Here is a 15,800-nt window from a genome sequence, read left to right on the forward strand (position 1 = left end):
GGACTTCCTGGGGACCGCAGTCTCCTCGGCACACAGTGGGTCGGGGAGCATCATCAAGACCTAGGAGGGCTCTGGTTCAAGTGACCGCCGCGTCCCGGAGGCAAGAGGACAAGCCCCTCAGGGCCCCATCACTGCCAGCCCGTGTCAAGATGACACGGGAAAATGGGAATCTGACATACTCCTGAGGCTAAAGCACACAGAAACACATCTTTCCCCATAAAGATGAAGAAGAAACAGTATGATTCACGAGTGAGAAAAAAGAATAATAAACGTGAAGTGAAACAAACTTCAGACCACACGTGGAAGCGGTGGCTGCAGTGGTTCCAAACGCCCTTTAAAGCCAAGTCAGAGGCCCTGAACGTGCCGTGCTGCGCGTTCCGTCTGCGCTGCCCTCTGCTGGCTGAGTGAAGAGATTGCTAAGAGGCTGCCACAGACTTTCTGCCAATAAACTCAATCACCTTTTCAATGTACACAGGGAGAAAAGAGGCAATTCATGTGGGCCTTGCTCTGGTAATATTCACCAGGACTTACTCTCTGAAAGGGCGTTGCTGATATGAACATTGCTTTGTCCTTTGTCCACACAGGCTGGCTAACTCGGGGAATAAGTATTAGCCAATGTGGGTTCATACGACACAGGTAGATACAGCCGGAAAAGCAATATACGCAGTCAACAATAAATTGAACAGCACGCCAGAAAGCGATGGGTGCTGGGGGAAAAGAAAGAAATCAGAAGTGCACGGTGGGGGTGGCAGGGATTATTAAGTTTTAAATAAGATGGTCAGAACAGGAATCACCGACAAGATGAAGTCTGAATCTTGTTACTTCTCCCCACCCCCCAGAAAAGACTGTATTCAGGCTTTCCTTTCCTAAAATTCTATGGTATACAAAATGCATTTGTATTCTTCTCTGAACCTCCTACTTCTTTCTATTCTGCACCATGTGGACTAATGAAATTATGCAACATCTGCAAGACGTGATGACAAAGACCATTTCTCCATGAAGAAACCTGAGCTCCGGGACCCACGATGTGGCAACTAAACTTCCCACTTCCTTGTGTCTTCTTAGGGTAAAATCTCACCATCTGGTAAGCTGAGGTCCTCCTACTTTCTACCTGAAAGAACCTAATGCCCTTAGAGTAACTGTTCTTCCATTTTCTAGCTGGTGTTCACACACACATTACTCATCACAATAAAAAAAAGTATATGCTGAATATTCTGCATTCATTCAAAAAAGAGGTGACTCTATGGCGTGTTCATTCTAAATGATGCGCATTGAACGGTGCTGAGTACCCCGTGAGCGAGGTGCCAGGCCTACAAAGACGAAGGGAACACAGCACCTCCCCTTCAAACCATGACAGCTCGCTGGAGGACACAAGCAGCGGTGGTAGCACTGAAACAAATCCCACGCGCCAGGCTGAGGACGGGCTGTGAAGGCCCAAGGCACTCCAAGCTCATAGTGTAGAAGACCAAAAAGTCCCTGGGAGAGGCAGGGAGGATGCTGGAGTAGGCATCCTAAAAAGTGGGGGGAGGGGGATGACTTTTAAGAAAATCCACTATCTTAGCAGCACTATCTGGTCTTTAGGAGGAGACCTGGAGAGATTCAAATACTGCAATGTGGTCACAAACTTGGAGGATCGAGAAACCGACGTCTGGGGTGACGAGGAAGGACATTTTCAGACAGAGCTGTGCAGTATAAGAGACCCTCAAGACCTGGCACTGTCTGGTTCCCCAAACTGGTCAACTGTGACCCCCGCACAGACCCCATCATCCACAGAGACCCACCCATGTTCCTGTACTTGTGTGATGAAGTCCCATCCTTCCAAGAATCTAGCCCCCGACCCAACTTTTCTCTCCCAAACAAATCCTCAGGCTAGTTATTCTACTGTCTTTCAAAATGATTTTACGCCCGAAGTCACAGAACAAATATTTGTGTTGGCTGAACTGCACATTCCTTTCCCAGCCAGGAAACCTACCTGGAAAAGTTTACATAAAAAAAGAGACCTAGGAAAAGCAGATTCAGAGACAAAAGGATGGGAAGGTCTTAACAAGAAACAGGCTCATCAAGCTGTTAGCCTAATAAGGTCACACTATAGAGACAGCAGCTGCTATCTGAGAATCAACCAGGTAATTTTTAAAAGCATGTATCAGTTTGCAAAGAAATACAGAAATACTTTCACAGAAAGAGAGTCTCTTTTGAGTGTCACAATAGCCCCCGTCAAGTAGAGAGGCCATCCCTCCTACCATCATTGTCCCATCTCATAATGAAGTGCACTCAAAACACACACCTGCAGAGTGGCAGGAGCCACTTCGACTGGGACCTGCCAACAGGAAGCCCGGTGGAGTCATCTTCTGCCCTGTGCCACCCTCCCCACTATCCGGGGACCCTCCTCCACCCTCTGTTCTCCTTGGAGCTGCTTCACCTTGATGGGAGGTGAGCTCCTTCCACAGAAACTAGAGAGACACATACTACTTGGAAGTCTTTAGTTTTCCTTAACTCTGAAATTGCCTAAATGACAACTCCTCTCTACTGAAACAAGTTTAAGAACTACAAACCTGAACCAGCAAGAAAGTTTTCCTAAAGGCTAAATTCTGGTCTGTTTTCATCAAAGTAAGTTATGTACTAAAGAAAGCATAGATATTAAATGATCACCCTGAGTTTTTTTTTAAACACAAAAAAAGAATTACCTCATTGAGGGCAGAATATACCATACTTACTTTCTTCTTGTTTTTAAATTACAGAAGGAATACATGATTACTGCACTTTTAGGGGAGAAAAGGGGTGCAGAGCACATAAAATACAAAAAGTAGGAGTCCCCTTTTACTGCCCTCTCCCAAATCTACTAACCTCCCCAGAGGAAATCACTATTAACACTTTGATACTATCATTCTAGACCTTTTTCTTTGTATTTAACAAACATATACACATATAGCTCTACAGGAAAGGTTTTTATTTTCTATGTAACAAAGATGAAAGAATATATGTTTTTCTACAAGTCACTTCTTTCAATTAATATGTGTTAGAGACCATGTGTGGTGGCTTGCGCCTGCAATCCTAGCACTCTGGGAGGCCACGGCAAGGACGATTACTTGAGGCCAGGAGTTCAAGACCAGCCTGAGCAAGAGCAAGATCCCATCTCTACAAAAAATAGAAAAATTAGCCAGACATGGTTGTGTGTGCCTGTAGTCCCAGCTACTCGGGAGGCTGAGGCAGGAGGATCGCTCCAGCTCAGGAATTTGAGGTTGCAGTGAGCTGTGATGATGCCATTGCACTCTAGCCCAGGCAACAGAGTGAGACCCTGTCTCAAAAAAAAAAAAAAAAGTTAGAGATTTTTCTATGTCAGAATATAGGTCTACCTCAGTTTTTTTTTTTAAATTATTTTAATTTTTTCTTTTTAAGAGACAGAACCTCACTATATTGCTCAGGCTGGCCTATTTTGTACTTTCCCTGCCCCAGACCTGGGATCAACCATTTCCCAAGGATCCCTGGGTTCCTTTTAACGGAGAATGGTGTCAGAAACCAAGGCCTGGGCACTGGGTGTACCACACGAGCACTTTCAACTGTGACAGACACAGCCCGGTTCCTTCTGAAAGATTGCACCGGTCACTCCTGCCACATGCTACCCAACTCCATTTCCTCACAACCTCACCAATGCTCTTTTGCACTTTGATTATCTGACGGCTGCTTTACATGGCCCCACTTGTTAGGAATGCAGAACACATATTTAGTGGCTATGTTCCTTCTGTGAATTCACACCTCTGTCCTCCTTTTCTATTGTCTTTGGATTGGTTTCTGGGTATTCTTCATGTACTCTGGACAGTAATCCTTTGCTTATGTGTGCTGCAAATATTTTCTCCAACTATACTACCTGTCTTGACTTTACTTATGAGCACTTCTATCATGTAAAAGTTCATTTATATGTAGTTAATGTCTGTCAACTGTTTTTTCTTTTGAGACTTTTGGCTTTTGTGACCTACTTAGGAAGTAGTGTTGCTTCCCAATAAAAGTGTAAAAATATTCACTCTAAAATTTACGTGTATATTTTCTAATATGTATTTTATTATAATTATACATCAAATGTATGTTATATATTTATTATATTTTAATACATAATACATATATATGACCTGTAATCCATCTGTAGTTTTTTATTTCTTTTTTAAGTACAGAATGACAAAGGGAATCTAAATGTTTTCTAAATGGTTAATCAACTGTCATCACAATTTGCTGAAATGATCTGAAATGTCACTGGGACCAGCACAAGCCCAGGAGTCCACTGCCCAGGTGTTAGCTCTGGCTCCACCTCTGCTATGATTCACATGCAGGTTGCTCTCCGTCTTGTAGTGTTCTCAGCTAGGAAATGGACAAAGTTTTCCCACTTCATAGGGTTATTGTAAAAGTGCTTAAAACATCGCAGACAACTAGGAAACATTTAATACATATTAGCTGTGATTATTATAAACTAAATTTGCACACACAAACATTGGTCCATCTAGACCAGTGTTGTCCCCGCAAAATACAATGTGAGCCAAATATGTATTTTTAAATTTTCTAGTAATCACATTAATCTACTACAGCAAACAGGTGAAATTAACTTTAATAATATATTTTATTAAACCCAATATATCTGAAAAATTACCACTTCAACATGTAATCAATATCAAAATTATTAATAAACTGTTTTGCACTTTTGTGTACGTGTATTTCAAGTGCTTAACAGTGGTTACCATACAGGACAGTGCAAGGCTTGGCTATGTCACTGATTTAGTTGTTAAGTTCTTATGACAATATCACACAGGTATATGCGAAAGTGTTCAAATAATTTAACAACCATTCACAACTAAAAAAACAAATCCCTTCTCAAACCAGACACAAAAGGATGTTTTCACATGATAAACATTACACTTTAGGGGTCACTGTTGAAAGCTTTTCCTTTAACATTGGGAAAAAAGGAAGGATGCCCACTGTCAGCATCTCTAGTCACACCGTGCTGGAGAATTTACCAACCCAATCTTTCCCAACCAGAAATCCCCAAGAGAATTAAGTCCTCCTGCCCTAGCTAATTAAATAGGGCAAGAAAAAAGGTATAAGGATAGGAGGTGAGAAATGAAACCATTATTATTCACAAAGTTGGTATGACTGTCCACATAGAAAAGGTAAAAGAACTTAAAGACAAATCATCTGAATCATTAACAGAGCTCCCCAAGGCTGCCGATTACAAAATCAATACACAATGTATCAACAACCAACAGTAATTAAGTACCTAGTAATAAATCTATCAACAACATGCCAGACTTTTATGGGAAAAAGTTCTAAATTTTATTGAAAGACTTTAAAGAAAATAAGTGGAGAGAGAAACTGCTCATAGAGACATGGACTCCATCTACTAAAGATGTCAATTTTCTTCCAGACAATCTACACATGGAATCCACTGCAAATCATAACCCCAGCAGGTTTTAGCTGTTTGTTTTAAGTACTGTACGATACCGTGGTACTGCCACTGAACACACCAACAGAACAGGTGCCACTGAACACACCAACAGAACAGGATACAGAGCCCAGAAACGACTCTACACAGATATAACTCTTGACACACGACAGAGCTGGCAACACAGATCAGTGGGAAAGGATCAGTTTTTCCATAAATGCTGCTGGGGATACAGCCTTCATGTGAATACCAGGAAACAGGAATATAAATGTTCATAGTAGCATTTGTAGCAATAATGCAAAACTGGAAACTCCCTAAATGCCCATCAAAAATGAAACAGATAGTTGTTTTAAATTATGGCACAAACAATGAAATACTATAAGTTGGTAAAATGAACAAACTATGGCTACATGCAACATGGATAAGCCTCATGAACGTTGTGTTGGGCAAAAAAAAAAAGCCCTCAAAATTGGAAGAAAACTTTATTGGAAAAATTTTATACCAAATCCAAAAAACACGTGAGAATAGATTAAGACATTTTCTAATACCAAACTCAGAACACAGACCTCCCCCATATCTTTTACTAGGAAGCTTCTAGAGAATGTGCATCTGTGAACTTAACATAAACCAAAAACAGGAAAGACACGGGACCTAGGAAAAGTGACCTGACAGAGAGGCATGATATAGTGTAGTCCCAGAACAACTCCAAAGGGACATCAAAACCCAAAGGCTACACAGCAGAGCCAGGAGCAGCTCATCCAGATTTGAGCAGGAAAATGACGAGCATTGCTCAGGTGGATCAGCGCTGACTGGTGTACTCAAGCAGACAGAACACAGAATTGATAGAATAGAATAACTGCTTATCCGTAAGCATGAGGCAGAGATGGAGTATGTTAAAAAACAACTGATACCAGCCTGATCAACAGAAAGTCAATAGATATTGACTGAAATTAGCAATCAAGAAATAGCAGGAGAATATTTTAAATTTGGAGGTAAATCATGTCACAAACAGCTAGAAAAATTCAAAATTGTTGCCCCTAGGAAAAGGGTCCCAAGGTGGAGCAGGGAACTGCTATTTTTCATTATAACCCTTTTAATTCTATGTGATCTTTTTCTTTTCTCCAAGATGGCAAATGTGTAATTGTATCTATTATTTAGAAGACATGTTTATATACTAGGTAGATTTTTAAATAAGAGGCTGAAATTAATGCAGCGCTGCCAAATATAAAAGATCAATTAGAATTAGTGTTAGTTATATAGAAGGCTCCACAATTTATGTGAAGAGTTAACAGTATTTTTTAAATGACTTTAACCTGAAAATAGTACGAACATATTGAATCCCCTTAAGGTAGAATTTTTAAAAATTGAGATATAATTCACAAGCCATAAAATTCACTCTTTTAAAGCACACACTTCAGTAGTTTTTAGTATATTCACAGACTTATGTAACCATCACCACTATCTAATTCTAGAACATTTTCATCACACCTAAAAGAAAACCCCATACCATTGGCAGTCACTCCCCAAGCCCCTCCCCCCCTCCCCCAGCCCCTGGCAACCACTAATCTACTTTCTGTTTCTACTGATTTGCCGAAGTACGTACTGATTTGCTGAAGTGCCATACATGGCTTCTTGGCATAGTTTTCAAGTTCAGCCATGCTGTAGCATGTGTCAGGACTTCATTCCTTTCTATGGCTAAATAATCGTCCATGGAGGGATAGGCCTCATTCTGTTTATCCCTTCATTAGGTGATGGACATTTGGGTTGTTTCTACCTTTTGGCTATTATGAAAAATGCTGCTATGAGCATGCATGTAAATTTTTGTGTTGTATATGATCTTTAAAACTATGTATGTATATCACTTTGATTAAGATAAATTTTATATTTTCTACTTTTCTGAATCCTACCTATTCTTCAAAGTACAGCTCTGGAGCCTTCTCCCCTCCCTGCCTCACTGTCGCCCACCCTGACCCACATGTAGGGAACAAGCTGAGGGCACTGACCCAGGTTTATGATAAGTTTCACCTCTAATCATGCCCTCATTCTACGAGCTACAGGTCCCATCCTCAAAGATGAAAAATGTCTACTGAGCGGCTTTATGTGTTTGTATGTGATCACCGAGTCCTCACGGCAGGTGGCCCACAGCTCAGTGTTAAGTACGGATCACCCCACTGTGTGGGGAACGGATGGTTTCAGCACAGTCCTGGGTCAAAGGAAATGTTTAAAGATCAAGCAAGCACAGTGGTCACTGCAGAGACACAACCACGACTGGGCTACCAGGAAAGTGCACTCCTTAACTGCATTAAAGTAATGCATAACAAGCGCCAGCTGATCCGGGATAAACACAATTGGTCTTTCCAAAAATGATCTTTCCGGTACTTTTGCTACTTGGGAGAATACAAGATAACTGTAAGGAGAAGGGGGGAGGGAGATTATTAAATTCACTGAGTTTTCTGTGCACTTTTAAACCAAATTCTACTAGTAATTTATACTGAAAAATTCCAGTCTTAACTAAACATGAAACCAGTTGCTCATCACGGTGTGAAATTCAAGCAATGAAAGCAAAGTTCTCTGACAACTCAAAGAGCAGGTAAAAAACGGGGTGGGGTTTGGAGACCTCTGAGGCATGAGCACTGCAGATCCCCTTCCTGTGTCCTTTGTGATCCTTCTGCCTTACTAATTATACATCACCCCTTTCTCTGTAAAACCACAAGGCCAATGTTACAAAATCGGTGTACTCCACCCATCCTTCTACTCAACTGACGCAGAGCAAACTGAACCAGTGGAGCCGTGCCACCACCCTGAAGACGAAACCATCACGTGACCGAGGCGCTTGCAAGGAGAACAGAGCACACCCACGCTGTGTGTGGAGCAGAGAAGAGGCGGCAGAAGACAGTGTCACCACGGTCAGCCAGTCCAAAGTTCTTCTTGGTATCTGTTATTGATTTTAAAACAAACTAAGCAGAAACCATTGTTTAGTCTAAAATCTAATCTGTTTTAGAAAGCACGTGGTTTCAGGAAAGAAAAAAAAACAACTCTAAAACAATCTATTCTTGAAATGGATTTTTTTCAAGAATGCCTCAAGGCTTTTACCTAACCCATTGTTCAGATGTTTATTTTCCCTAAAAGAAATTCCCTTTCAGTTCCAAAAATATCTCTTACAGGTTTAGAAACAGTTCTCAAATTGCAGAAGCTACCATTACCCAAAGAAATACCAAGTGTTCCCACAATAATACCGAGTATTTATTCCATGAAATATTTCTCAGCCTGTCCCTTGGGGTCTGTCTGAAAAGGGACAGCAAATCAACTGCTGGGGAGTGAGAAGTATGGTCTCCCACATGCCCAGAGGGAAAGAACTGTTGCTCCTGCTCTGAGCAACTTCCATTTTTCACTGCTCTGTGCATGTCCAGAAATGACCAGGCAAGCACTACCTTTGGACTGATTTGGGGGTTACAAATAAACTTTAGTGATAGGCAAATTCACAAATACAAAACCCATAAATAATGAGGACTATATAAATTTGGGAACTATCAGAGTATAGGTAGTACACCTAAAGCTTTTGATTATATCAAATGATAATTCCAAACAGTCTGGTTCAAAGATGCTATTACTGGAAAAGAAACAGGTTGAAATTTAACCTATGTTAGAAATTTGCAACATATCTCCCTGATGCTTGAAGTTAGGGGAACTCATCCATCTCCCTCTCTTCACCAGTTACAAGGCTGATATTAGGTTATTAAGTACGGAATGCCCCATTTCCTAAGGTACTAAGCTTGACAGTTGATATCTCTGAAATTTCACTTTGACCCTTCTTATTTATTTTATTGTGAAGGTATATCCTCATTCCTTCAAATGCACATTTTGGCTTGTGATTATCTTTCAAATTTTTTTAAAGCAATTTTTGTGAAACCATGGATAAGTCAAAAATTCGTGTTATTTTCTAATATGAGTTCCATTGTGGAACCAATGCAGTGCAGGCAGCTTGAAATATCAACGAAGTGCTTGGGAAGGATGTGGCTAATGAATGCACAGCATGTCAACGGTTTGAGAAGTTCCCTTCTGGTGATTTTAATCTTGAAAATGAGCCATGTGGGTGACCTGAGACCAAGGTGGGTAATGATGAGCTGAAAGCTATAGTGGAAGCAAATCCACCTCAACCTACGTGTGAATTAGCAGCAAGGTCTGACATTACTATTCCAACAATATTGGACCATTTGAAATAAATGGGCAAGGTAAAGAAGCTGGATATATGGGTACCGCATAAATTAAATGAGCCTCAGAAGAGAAATGATCTTGAAGCTTGCCTTTCTTTGCTGTCATGACATTTCTGCACTGTATTGTAAAGTGTGATGAAAAATGGAAACTTTTTGATAATCACGAGTGTTTGGCACAATGGTTGAATAAAGATGAAGTGCTGAAACACAGTCCAAAACTGAATATTTATCAAAAAATGCTAATGGTGTGTGTTTGGTGGTCCACCACTGGTATTATCTACTACAGCTTCATGAAACCTGGTCACTTGATCACAGTGGATGTCTACTGCAACCAATTGGACAAAACGATGAGGATGCTTGCTATTAAACAGCAGAGATTGGTCAATAGAGACAGGCCAATCCTCTTGCAAGACAACGCTTGACCACATGTCACAAAAAAGAATGCTGCTCAAACTACAGAAGCTGGACGTGGAAACTCTCTGTCATCTGCCGTATTCACCAGACCTTACACCAACTGACTAGCACTTCTTCCAGGCTTTGGACCATTTCTTGCAATGGAATATATTCAATTTTCAACAAGCTGTGGAAAACGTCTTTCGAGATTTCAGCCTTCTTTGCTGCTGGCATAAGCAAGCTACCTTTAAGATGGCAAAAATGTGTTGACAGTTTAGGCACATATTTTGATTAATTGTACTGCTTCTTATTTGAGATATAATAAACTAAACTTCTGATTCGAAACAGGACATTTCATATTTAATGACCTAATAGTTTGATCTCCATTTTCTGATTCTTTTTTCTATTTCTAGTAGGTTCAGAACTTAGGGAGAAAAGAAAGAAATTTTATTTATTGTGCTCTCTCACTGTAAAGGAAATTTTTTTCATATGCACTGTATAGTGATTATCATAGAAATTATCTTTAAAAAGTACCTATTCAGAGGAAAGTCTCTACTATTAATGAACAAGTCTAGGGCTACATAAACAATGTTGCCAGTGGTCATGGAGAAGACTGAGAACTCCTCAAAAGCAAATAAATTTGTATTTTGACCAAATAAACAGTAAGTAATGTCACACACCTCATATCAGGTGATTATACAGATTAAATATTACATTGAAAATGTTTAAATGCCTAATTAAATACAAAGTTATAAGTAGTACTATAGAACATGAAACTTTTTGTTTGTTTTTTAGCTCAAGATTGTTCCTGCCGAAAAGTCACGTACAATCTTGGTTGGGAAACAAGACCCACAGAACACATCCAAAAAAAGCGAGTGCGCTCAGGGTTACCAAATCTCCCCTAAAGATTTACTCTCCCTTTTCCCAAAGTCTTAAGGCACATGCATGAGTGAGTTTGAGGGCAAGGTGGGGCAAGGGCGCTGGAGCCCCAGGACCATGGGACAAAGGGACAAAGCCTCTTATGTCACCCCAACTGCTAACAGACTGTCCACAAAGGGTCAGAGGCCTGCTGGCATTCCTTGTTAATCACATGTGGTTTATGCACTGACCTTAGGGAATCTAACAATAGAAAACAAATGTTAATTAAGCAATAATAACAATTAAGACAGAAAACAGTACATAGTAAGATACTAAGTGGTCTAAATAGGTGATTTAGCATACCATAATTATGAAAAGACCAATTTCTCTAAACTTGAAATTAAGTTTAATTACTTTTAACTCCTGCCATCTACCTCATTTAGGGACATAAATCACTGACTCATTAGAATAACCTCTAATTAAAACTTTAGTTCCAAAGTAGATCATCTACCTAGTAGTTCACCAAAAACCCCTGAACAACAGAATTATTCTAAAATTATTTTTTAATAATCCCTTTAAAACATATATAGCACCCCCCCCCCCCCCAAAGAAGATTTACTACTCTGAGCAGTGGTGGTGTAGTCACTCGGCAGGCTGCAGAAGCCTGGCTGCTGACATGAGAGCAATCCTCTCCTCTAGTGCACTGGGGAGAGGAAGGAGGCTAGGCCAGGTCATGTGTCATGAACGTCATGGACAAAGCCACTGAGGAGAAGCCTGTCCAGACATACAAAGAAACTCCGGAAAGGAAAGGCACAGGAATCGCGTGCATGTGACACTGACAAAACTCTCTGAGAGCATGCTGTCTTCTCTGATTGCTGCCTTGCTCCAAAAACAAGCTTTAAGTGACGTGCCCACTTGTATGAATTTATACTTTCAAATTTATGCATGACTTTCCCTCCAATTTTAAGGAAGTACAAAGTTGTGATTTTTTTAGTGCAAGAACAGAAAATAGATTTTTGCATTTAGTTTATGACTAAAGTTTTATATCACTTTTTTTTCAGGTAAATCCAGGTTTTTTTGATTGATGGGAAATGATAACATACTTTAATAATCTCTAACTGATTTGCACATCATACTTATATACTTCAGTAAAAGCTTTTCTAAGAGTTATTTTAAAACTGGTGACATACCACTTGTACATTCCATTCCTTATTACCTCTATTACATTTGATATATAATAAAACATACTTAAGGGGAAAAGAAAAAACCCTGCCATACAACCCAGACATTCTAGTCACAGGTGTTACATAACTCAATAGAAACGAACACGTATCCACACAGTGACGTTACATGAACACTCACAGCAGTTGTATTCACAACAGCCAGACTGGAAACAACTCGCACGTGACAGATAAATAAAAAACGCAGTACAGCCACACCGCGGAACCCTACTCAGCAGTAAAGAAGAACTGACACCCCCAACGATGAATGTCAAACACATCATCCTGAGTGAAAGCCAGACACAATAGAGTATACATTATATGCCTGCGCTCACATACTACACAATTCTAGGGAGTACAAACTAACCTATACTGACCAGGGGTTGCATGGGGCGAGGGTGGAGGGACCACTGCAAAAGGACAAGAAGCATCTCTTCAGGACAATGGACATGCTCTGTGTCTTGATTGTAATAGTGGTTTCATTAGTGTACAAATCTGTGGATTATACCACATCAAATACTATATTTTAAATGGACACAGTTTATTGTATGTAAATTATATCTCAGTGAAGTTTATTTAAAAAAAACTTACAAGGAGGAGGAACTTAAAAAGTTTGTAGCAAACAGATAAATGGAAATTAATGTACTTATTATCACCGATTATATTAATAGATGCTTAATATGTCACATTTGGCATGCTTAGTTTCCTGCTGAGGCTACATGAAGTCCCTGAGAGTGCGCTGATGGTGACACTCACCAGGCACCTGCTAGGTGTCAGACATCAACTCCTCTGACTGATGTGCGTGGACCACCTTCATGATAACCCCACGAAGCAGGCACAACTGTGTCATTACCCCAATTCTACAGGAAGATGGTGTCCTTAGAGAATACAGATACTTGTCCAAGGCACAAGACAGTATTAGAGGCTACAATAAAAATTAGGCCTAATTAATGAATGATCCATAAAAATGCATTTTGAAAAGAGTATTAAAAGACAAAGTTATGAAACAAAGTGTAAGCTTCTTTCAACTGGGTGTCCTGGAACAAGCACTGTCTATGCTACACAAACATAAAAGAATTTAAAAACCTATCTATTCAGAACTGAATCATGATCTGAGTGGACTCATTTTTAAAAATCTTTAACACATTTTGGAGACACAGTTGTGCCTTCACAGTCAAAAGGGGACACAGGAACACTGAGAAGTTAGGAACACAAAGTTCAACCACTGGTCTACGTTCAATAAACATGGCAAAACTTAGACTAAGATTATTCACAAGGAGGAAAGGCAGGCCGTTTTCACCAAAACTTAACTCTTAAGAAACTGTCAGGCCAGGCGTGGTGGCTCATGCTTGTAATCCTAGCACTTTGGGAGACTGAGGCAGGAGGATGGCTTAAGACCAAGAGTTTGAGATCAGCCTGAGCAATAGAGAGACCCTGTCTCTGCAAAAAAAAATTAAAAAATTAGCCAGGCATGGTGGCACACACCTGTAGTCCCAGCTACTCAGGATGTTGAGGCAGGAGGATCACTTGAGCCTAGAAGTTTGAGGTTGCAGTGAGCTATGATGAGGCCACTGGCACTCTAGAATGGGCAACAGAGTGAGACATTCTGTCTCAAAAAAGAAAAAAAAAAAAGAAAATAGGGAAGGGAAGGAAAAAGAGAAGGGAAGGGAAGGGAAGGAAGAAGGGAAGGGAAACGAAGGAAAAAGGGAAGGGAAGGGAAGGGAAGGAAAGGAAAGGGAAGGGAAGGGAAGGGAAGGGAAGGAAAGGGAAGGGAAGGGAAGGACAGGGAAGGGAAGGAAAGGGAAGGGAAGGGAAGACAGGAAAGAAAGGAAGAAAGCAAGCCTCATCTGAATTCACCAGAAAAATAAAACTGAATGACACATTCACTATCAGGAGAAATCAGCTCCCTTTCTTGGTTAAAGGTCAAAGTTTTCCTTCTGTCTAGAATGTAATGTCCCTGAGAACTCTATTCGCATCTAAAGCTCAAGCCCCACAGAGTGCCCAGCTCGCAACAGGTCTTTGATTAGTATCTGTTGAATAAGTGAATTTAAAATGATCTTGGAAAGAAGCTGCTATAATTTTCCCATTCTGACTTATACAGACATTAGGTAAGGTTCTTAGAACAAAGTTCATCCTGCCAACACTGAGAGAAGAGAGAAAAAAATTTTTAATTATATCGAAAAACCAAATGATTTTAAAAAATTCAACGTCCCAGTGCGAGCTAAGTCCCTACTTCATCCAAGCGGGAAAGGTGAAAGGATCTTTTTAGGTCACTTCCTCTCTGTTGTCCAAGCTCTAACCCTGGCACCCGTCCAGCGGCTGCCTAGCAACAGGTGCACCATAAAGGGAAGGTATCTCTTAAAAGGAACAAAACAGAAAACCACAGAAAGATACTTGGGTAAGCTAAAGTGGGTAGGTAGACACACCTGGTAGCTATAAAAAAAGTTTTAAAAATCCAAAGTTGGTTATTTTTTGGTTTTTTTCATCTGTTGAGCCTCTTCTTAAAAACCTTTGTTTGAAAGCTCAAAACCCTCCGAGGGAAATACTGAATGGCCTAAAGCAAAACCACAGAAACTAGACAGTTAGAGCTGGAGAAATGCATTTAACACTCAGCCGTCCCTTCTTACAATCGTGGGCGCACACACTCTTGTAAAATCATTATATGCAATCAATACAGGAAACGAAGGAAACCATCTCTGGTCTAGTCAACCCAAGCCACAGCCGACCTGCGCCATGTGCCAGTCTGAGGTTCCCGAGAGTGGGTCTTCTATATCTAGAGTCCCAAAATCTATAAGCTTTAAAAATATGTGTGCATGTGGACAGGTATGTATGTGGATGTATGTGTATATACGTGTGTATGTTGTATGTACTCATTCATTCATTCCTGGATCCAACCCTGGGGGATCCTGGTTCATTAGGCACAGCTAGAGTAGGGTCCCAGAATAAACTGCTTTTAAAAAAATTCACTGAGGTAAATCTGCAGATTAGACAAATATGGGAACCACTATTTTAATCCAAATTTACTAGATTACTAACTTTAAATAGGTAGGTTAAACAAACCACTTTTACATGTTCATTTGCCTAGGACAGCTGACCACTCCATTTGCAAAAGGTACTCAAAAGTTCTCTGGAACTGAAACGTAAATACATGGTTATTTTACAAATATAATCTATAAAAGCCAAAAACTCAAGAAATATTAATTCCCTCTTTTGATCACTGATGTTTTAATTCTGGCCTCTCATCCAGATAACTAGGGCTTTTTCCTACAGTTTAACAAAGAATGCAACAGTATTTTACTAGCTTAAAATAAATCCTTTTTTCTTTTATTTTATATCAGACGGGTAAGTGCCACCCACCGTCACAAGGTTAGAGGGAGGCACACCTCACACATGTGCATGAAAACCTAATCATCATGCTTGCAAACTACAAAAGGATCTAAAATCCTCTTTTGTAACAGCAAAGAAAATTAAAATACCACTACAATAGACCTTAAGATTTTAAAAACAGAAGTGAAAAGTAATTTTTCACAGAAAGCATCACATATCTTTCTAAAAGTTACAGATATCAAATAAGTCTGATGACATCACTTCTTGAAATCCAAGTTTATCCTAGATGCTTCTCAACTTACAGTAGGGGTTACATCCTGATAAACCCATCCTAAAGTCAAAAAGTCATAATCTGAACCATCC

General features: G+C 40.1%; 1 protein-coding gene and 1 non-coding gene across 2 annotated transcripts in view; both read right to left on the bottom strand.

The window, feature by feature from the left end:
- The window catches only part of CYTH1 (cytohesin 1), an 89,897-nt gene that overhangs the window by 57,887 nt on the left and 16,210 nt on the right, over positions 1-15,800 (bottom strand). The window lies entirely within an intron of this gene.
- LOC123621427 lies at positions 15,443-15,546 on the bottom strand. The gene has a single exon (XR_006729151.1). It is a non-coding gene; the product is annotated as a small nucleolar RNA U13 (small nucleolar RNA).

This window comes from Lemur catta, chromosome 15 (genome assembly GCF_020740605.2).
Source record: "Lemur catta isolate mLemCat1 chromosome 15, mLemCat1.pri, whole genome shotgun sequence".
In the NCBI taxonomy this organism is placed as follows: Eukaryota; Metazoa; Chordata; class Mammalia; order Primates; family Lemuridae; genus Lemur; species Lemur catta.